We start from the raw sequence: 7,449 nt of genomic DNA, 5'->3' as shown, positions 1-7,449 counted from the left end.
CAACTCCCCTCCCCCTTGCAGTCTTTCCAATTCACGATACAAAAAGACGGACAGGACAGGTTGCCTGACTTTCCGTCACTGCCACCCTTTGCCATCCTTACCCGTAGAAAGCCCTTTCATCATCCCCAAACCCTAATCTTTTCCCTTTCCTTCCCAGCCCCCAAACCCTGCCCTCTGTACCTTTCTCACCACCCGCTTCCCTTCTCCTGTCATCCCCCTACCACCCGGGAAAAAAAGAGATTGCCCCCTCCTTCCACTAGCCCACCCTCCCACCCAAAGAACAACTTCTTCTGCGCAGCTTGTTTTCTAGGCAGCAGCGCTATTGTGATGTCATCGGGGGGCATTGTGACAAGCCGCCAGTGTTCCGTCTCTTCATGTTGTGCACAGTTCAAACGGAAAATACATCAACAGGCAGACTACAGAAAAGCTTACTATCAAAGGTTAGAGGGGGGCTTTCTCAGAGGGCTTTTTACAGTTTTTCTATTCCCAATTAGCCGTTTAAGTGTACTTATTGAAAGTAGTAATTCTTTCATAGGCCGCCCTTTCTTAGTATTTGACGTTCCTTATATTGCGGTATGAGGCTTCGCAGTAGGTTGCAAACATTCATCACCCATGACTGTCCCCAATTGAGCTCAGAAGCTCAATGTCTATCATGACCTCTCTTTTAGAATGTCCAAGAGCAAGCAAACTATTCCTCCAGGAGAGGGCGCCAACAGACTACTAAAGAGATCATCATTACTCAAAGAAAACCCCAAAAACCAATGCATGATAGGAATAAACAGGTAACTTTCTTTGGAGTGGAAGCGGAGAGATCGCACCAGATGCCAATTCTAGATCTTATCACACCTGTGGTCACTGCAGCAGCAGGTGAATCCACTTTGTCCAAAAGGGATCTATTCCATTCAATTGCAAATGATCTAGATAAGACAGAGAACTGCAGCACGGGGACATAGCCGAGTTGGTCAGGTTGAGTGGTGATGAGTTTGCTATTTGGATGAATAAAGAAAGTCAAAAGTGTGAAAGATAAAAAACAAAAGGAGGAAGTGTGAAAAGTGAATGGGCCAAATTGAGGTGCATATGAAGACGTATGCTTTCTTCCAATTCATTAAATCGGGCTAATATGAATCAGGTGAATTGAGTTCTGCTTTTGGAAACTGGGTTAAGAAGGGGTGCACCGTTCCTGGAGGTACTGCAATACCAGGTCAATGCGTGGAGTGGACAGAGCAAGCTCTTTTTCCATCTCCCTGTTCTAAAAATCCATTTAATATATGGTCCCCAGATAGGGGACGTATCAGATATTAAACTGATAAGAACAGATACTACACTTGATCTTAGCCAAAAGGCCGAGAAGCGATAACCAGAATTGGTTTGGGCCTCGAGTGGCACCCTGGCCTATGCCGGACACATCTTAGGGAGAGAGAGCGAGAGGGAGACAAACCCACGCCTACACAAGACATTTTGTCACCCAAGCCAACCCTTGAAAAGGCTGCTTTGCAGAGCAAAAACAAGAAGAATGGTGCGTTTTGCAGCCGCCGCCCACTGCAATGAATCTGAATAACTCCTCCTTTAGGGCGCAAGCAACTCCCCTCCCCCTTGCAGTCTTTCCAATTCACGATACAAAAAGACGGACAGGACAGGTTGCCTGACTTTCCGTCACTGCCACCCTTTGCCATCCTTACCCGTAGAAAGCCCTTTCATCATCCCCAAACCCTAATCTTTTCCCTTTCCTTCCCAGCCCCCAAACCCTGCCCTCTGTACCTTTCTCACCACCCGCTTCCCTTCTCCTGTCATCCCCCTACCACCCGGGAAAAAAAGAGATTGCCCCCTCCTTCCACTAGCCCACCCTCCCACCCAAAGAACAACTTCTTCTGCGCAGCTTGTTTTCTAGGCAGCAGCGCTATTGTGATGTCATCGGGGGGCATTGTGACAAGCCGCCAGTGTTCCGTCTCTTCATGTTGTGCACAGTTCAAACGGAAAATACATCAACAGGCAGACTACAGAAAAGCTTACTATCAAAGGTTAGAGGGGGGCTTTCTCAGAGGGCTTTTTACAGTTTTTCTATTCCCAATTAGCCGTTTAAGTGTACTTATTGAAAGTAGTAATTCTTTCATAGGCCGCCCTTTCTTAGTATTTGACGTTCCTTATATTGCGGTATGAGGCTTCGCAGTAGGTTGCAAACATTCATCACCCATGACTGTCCCCAATTGAGCTCAGAAGCTCAATGTCTATCATGACCTCTCTTTTAGAATGTCCAAGAGCAAGCAAACTATTCCTCCAGGAGAGGGCGCCAACAGACTACTAAAGAGATCATCATTACTCAAAGAAAACCCCAAAAACCAATGCATGATAGGAATAAACAGGTAACTTTCTTTGGAGTGGAAGCGGAGAGATCGCACCAGATGCCAATTCTAGATCTTATCACACCTGTGGTCACTGCAGCAGCAGGTGAATCCACTTTGTCCAAAAGGGATCTATTCCATTCAATTGCAAATGATCTAGATAAGACAGAGAACTGCAGCACGGGGACATAGCCGAGTTGGTCAGGTTGAGTGGTGATGAGTTTGCTATTTGGATGAATAAAGAAAGTCAAAAGTGTGAAAGATAAAAAACAAAAGGAGGAAGTGTGAAAAGTGAATGGGCCAAATTGAGGTGCATATGAAGACGTATGCTTTCTTCCAATTCATTAAATCGGGCTAATATGAATCAGGTGAATTGAGTTCTGCTTTTGGAAACTGGGTTAAGAAGGGGTGCACCGTTCCTGGAGGTACTGCAATACCAGGTCAATGCGTGGAGTGGACAGAGCAAGCTCTTTTTCCATCTCCCTGTTCTAAAAATCCATTTAATATATGGTCCCCAGATAGGGGACGTATCAGATATTAAACTGATAAGAACAGATACTACACTTGATCTTAGCCAAAAGGCCGAGAAGCGATAACCAGAATTGGTTTGGGCCTCGAGTGGCACCCTGGCCTATGCCGGACACATCTTAGGGAGAGAGAGCGAGAGGGAGACAAACCCACGCCTACACAAGACATTTTGTCACCCAAGCCAACCCTTGAAAAGGCTGCTTTGCAGAGCAAAAACAAGAAGAATGGTGCGTTTTGCAGCCGCCGCCCACTGCAATGAATCTGAATAACTCCTCCTTTAGGGCGCAAGCAACTCCCCTCCCCCTTGCAGTCTTTCCAATTCACGATACAAAAAGACGGACAGGACAGGTTGCCTGACTTTCCGTCACTGCCACCCTTTGCCATCCTTACCCGTAGAAAGCCCTTTCATCATCCCCAAACCCTAATCTTTTCCCTTTCCTTCCCAGCCCCCAAACCCTGCCCTCTGTACCTTTCTCACCACCCGCTTCCCTTCTCCTGTCATCCCCCTACCACCCGGGAAAAAAAGAGATTGCCCCCTCCTTCCACTAGCCCACCCTCCCACCCAAAGAACAACTTCTTCTGCGCAGCTTGTTTTCTAGGCAGCAGCGCTATTGTGATGTCATCGGGGGGCATTGTGACAAGCCGCCAGTGTTCCGTCTCTTCATGTTGTGCACAGTTCAAACGGAAAATACATCAACAGGCAGACTACAGAAAAGCTTACTATCAAAGGTTAGAGGGGGGCTTTCTCAGAGGGCTTTTTACAGTTTTTCTATTCCCAATTAGCCGTTTAAGTGTACTTATTGAAAGTAGTAATTCTTTCATAGGCCGCCCTTTCTTAGTATTTGACGTTCCTTATATTGCGGTATGAGGCTTCGCAGTAGGTTGCAAACATTCATCACCCATGACTGTCCCCAATTGAGCTCAGAAGCTCAATGTCTATCATGACCTCTCTTTTAGAATGTCCAAGAGCAAGCAAACTATTCCTCCAGGAGAGGGCGCCAACAGACTACTAAAGAGATCATCATTACTCAAAGAAAACCCCAAAAACCAATGCATGATAGGAATAAACAGGTAACTTTCTTTGGAGTGGAAGCGGAGAGATCGCACCAGATGCCAATTCTAGATCTTATCACACCTGTGGTCACTGCAGCAGCAGGTGAATCCACTTTGTCCAAAAGGGATCTATTCCATTCAATTGCAAATGATCTAGATAAGACAGAGAACTGCAGCACGGGGACATAGCCGAGTTGGTCAGGTTGAGTGGTGATGAGTTTGCTATTTGGATGAATAAAGAAAGTCAAAAGTGTGAAAGATAAAAAACAAAAGGAGGAAGTGTGAAAAGTGAATGGGCCAAATTGAGGTGCATATGAAGACGTATGCTTTCTTCCAATTCATTAAATCGGGCTAATATGAATCAGGTGAATTGAGTTCTGCTTTTGGAAACTGGGTTAAGAAGGGGTGCACCGTTCCTGGAGGTACTGCAATACCAGGTCAATGCGTGGAGTGGACAGAGCAAGCTCTTTTTCCATCTCCCTGTTCTAAAAATCCATTTAATATATGGTCCCCAGATAGGGGACGTATCAGATATTAAACTGATAAGAACAGATACTACACTTGATCTTAGCCAAAAGGCCGAGAAGCGATAACCAGAATTGGTTTGGGCCTCGAGTGGCACCCTGGCCTATGCCGGACACATCTTAGGGAGAGAGAGCGAGAGGGAGACAAACCCACGCCTACACAAGACATTTTGTCACCCAAGCCAACCCTTGAAAAGGCTGCTTTGCAGAGCAAAAACAAGAAGAATGGTGCGTTTTGCAGCCGCCGCCCACTGCAATGAATCTGAATAACTCCTCCTTTAGGGCGCAAGCAACTCCCCTCCCCCTTGCAGTCTTTCCAATTCACGATACAAAAAGACGGACAGGACAGGTTGCCTGACTTTCCGTCACTGCCACCCTTTGCCATCCTTACCCGTAGAAAGCCCTTTCATCATCCCCAAACCCTAATCTTTTCCCTTTCCTTCCCAGCCCCCAAACCCTGCCCTCTGTACCTTTCTCACCACCCGCTTCCCTTCTCCTGTCATCCCCCTACCACCCGGGAAAAAAAGAGATTGCCCCCTCCTTCCACTAGCCCACCCTCCCACCCAAAGAACAACTTCTTCTGCGCAGCTTGTTTTCTAGGCAGCAGCGCTATTGTGATGTCATCGGGGGGCATTGTGACAAGCCGCCAGTGTTCCGTCTCTTCATGTTGTGCACAGTTCAAACGGAAAATACATCAACAGGCAGACTACAGAAAAGCTTACTATCAAAGGTTAGAGGGGGGCTTTCTCAGAGGGCTTTTTACAGTTTTTCTATTCCCAATTAGCCGTTTAAGTGTACTTATTGAAAGTAGTAATTCTTTCATAGGCCGCCCTTTCTTAGTATTTGACGTTCCTTATATTGCGGTATGAGGCTTCGCAGTAGGTTGCAAACATTCATCACCCATGACTGTCCCCAATTGAGCTCAGAAGCTCAATGTCTATCATGACCTCTCTTTTAGAATGTCCAAGAGCAAGCAAACTATTCCTCCAGGAGAGGGCGCCAACAGACTACTAAAGAGATCATCATTACTCAAAGAAAACCCCAAAAACCAATGCATGATAGGAATAAACAGGTAACTTTCTTTGGAGTGGAAGCGGAGAGATCGCACCAGATGCCAATTCTAGATCTTATCACACCTGTGGTCACTGCAGCAGCAGGTGAATCCACTTTGTCCAAAAGGGATCTATTCCATTCAATTGCAAATGATCTAGATAAGACAGAGAACTGCAGCACGGGGACATAGCCGAGTTGGTCAGGTTGAGTGGTGATGAGTTTGCTATTTGGATGAATAAAGAAAGTCAAAAGTGTGAAAGATAAAAAACAAAAGGAGGAAGTGTGAAAAGTGAATGGGCCAAATTGAGGTGCATATGAAGACGTATGCTTTCTTCCAATTCATTAAATCGGGCTAATATGAATCAGGTGAATTGAGTTCTGCTTTTGGAAACTGGGTTAAGAAGGGGTGCACCGTTCCTGGAGGTACTGCAATACCAGGTCAATGCGTGGAGTGGACAGAGCAAGCTCTTTTTCCATCTCCCTGTTCTAAAAATCCATTTAATATATGGTCCCCAGATAGGGGACGTATCAGATATTAAACTGATAAGAACAGATACTACACTTGATCTTAGCCAAAAGGCCGAGAAGCGATAACCAGAATTGGTTTGGGCCTCGAGTGGCACCCTGGCCTATGCCGGACACATCTTAGGGAGAGAGAGCGAGAGGGAGACAAACCCACGCCTACACAAGACATTTTGTCACCCAAGCCAACCCTTGAAAAGGCTGCTTTGCAGAGCAAAAACAAGAAGAATGGTGCGTTTTGCAGCCGCCGCCCACTGCAATGAATCTGAATAACTCCTCCTTTAGGGCGCAAGCAACTCCCCTCCCCCTTGCAGTCTTTCCAATTCACGATACAAAAAGACGGACAGGACAGGTTGCCTGACTTTCCGTCACTGCCACCCTTTGCCATCCTTACCCGTAGAAAGCCCTTTCATCATCCCCAAACCCTAATCTTTTCCCTTTCCTTCCCAGCCCCCAAACCCTGCCCTCTGTACCTTTCTCACCACCCGCTTCCCTTCTCCTGTCATCCCCCTACCACCCGGGAAAAAAAGAGATTGCCCCCTCCTTCCACTAGCCCACCCTCCCACCCAAAGAACAACTTCTTCTGCGCAGCTTGTTTTCTAGGCAGCAGCGCTATTGTGATGTCATCGGGGGGCATTGTGACAAGCCGCCAGTGTTCCGTCTCTTCATGTTGTGCACAGTTCAAACGGAAAATACATCAACAGGCAGACTACAGAAAAGCTTACTATCAAAGGTTAGAGGGGGGCTTTCTCAGAGGGCTTTTTACAGTTTTTCTATTCCCAATTAGCCGTTTAAGTGTACTTATTGAAAGTAGTAATTCTTTCATAGGCCGCCCTTTCTTAGTATTTGACGTTCCTTATATTGCGGTATGAGGCTTCGCAGTAGGTTGCAAACATTCATCACCCATGACTGTCCCCAATTGAGCTCAGAAGCTCAATGTCTATCATGACCTCTCTTTTAGAATGTCCAAGAGCAAGCAAACTATTCCTCCAGGAGAGGGCGCCAACAGACTACTAAAGAGATCATCATTACTCAAAGAAAACCCCAAAAACCAATGCATGATAGGAATAAACAGGTAACTTTCTTTGGAGTGGAAGCGGAGAGATCGCACCAGATGCCAATTCTAGATCTTATCACACCTGTGGTCACTGCAGCAGCAGGTGAATCCACTTTGTCCAAAAGGGATCTATTCCATTCAATTGCAAATGATCTAGATAAGACAGAGAACTGCAGCACGGGGACATAGCCGAGTTGGTCAGGTTGAGTGGTGATGAGTTTGCTATTTGGATGAATAAAGAAAGTCAAAAGTGTGAAAGATAAAAAACAAAAGGAGGAAGTGTGAAAAGTGAATGGGCCAAATTGAGGTGCATATGAAGACGTATGCTTTCTTCCAATTCATTAAATCGGGCTAATATGAATCAGGTGAATTG

At 46.1% G+C, this 7,449-nt stretch overlaps 4 non-coding genes across 4 annotated transcripts; all 4 read right to left on the bottom strand.

Moving 5' to 3' along the window:
- Nucleotides 1-1,164: 1,164 nt before the first annotated feature.
- Nucleotides 1,165-1,355, bottom strand: LOC142273017 (U2 spliceosomal RNA). The gene has a single exon (XR_012737797.1). It is a non-coding gene; the product is annotated as a U2 spliceosomal RNA (small nuclear RNA).
- A 1,387-nt stretch (nucleotides 1,356-2,742) lies between these two features.
- LOC142273015 (U2 spliceosomal RNA) lies at nucleotides 2,743-2,933 on the bottom strand. Its single transcript, XR_012737795.1, has one exon. It is a non-coding gene; the product is annotated as a U2 spliceosomal RNA (small nuclear RNA).
- Nucleotides 2,934-4,320: 1,387 nt separating this feature from the next.
- LOC142273014 (U2 spliceosomal RNA) lies at nucleotides 4,321-4,511 on the bottom strand. Its single transcript, XR_012737794.1, has one exon. It is a non-coding gene; the product is annotated as a U2 spliceosomal RNA (small nuclear RNA).
- A 1,387-nt stretch (nucleotides 4,512-5,898) lies between these two features.
- On the bottom strand, nucleotides 5,899-6,089 carry LOC142273013 (U2 spliceosomal RNA). Its single transcript, XR_012737793.1, has one exon. It is a non-coding gene; the product is annotated as a U2 spliceosomal RNA (small nuclear RNA).
- Nucleotides 6,090-7,449: the final 1,360 nt, after the last annotated feature.

Source organism: Anomaloglossus baeobatrachus, unplaced genomic scaffold, assembly GCF_048569485.1.
Source record: "Anomaloglossus baeobatrachus isolate aAnoBae1 unplaced genomic scaffold, aAnoBae1.hap1 Scaffold_357, whole genome shotgun sequence".
Taxonomy (NCBI): domain Eukaryota; kingdom Metazoa; phylum Chordata; class Amphibia; order Anura; family Aromobatidae; genus Anomaloglossus; species Anomaloglossus baeobatrachus.
Note: the sequence above shows the minus strand (reverse complement) of the source record. Positions and strands in the feature narration are given on the sequence as shown.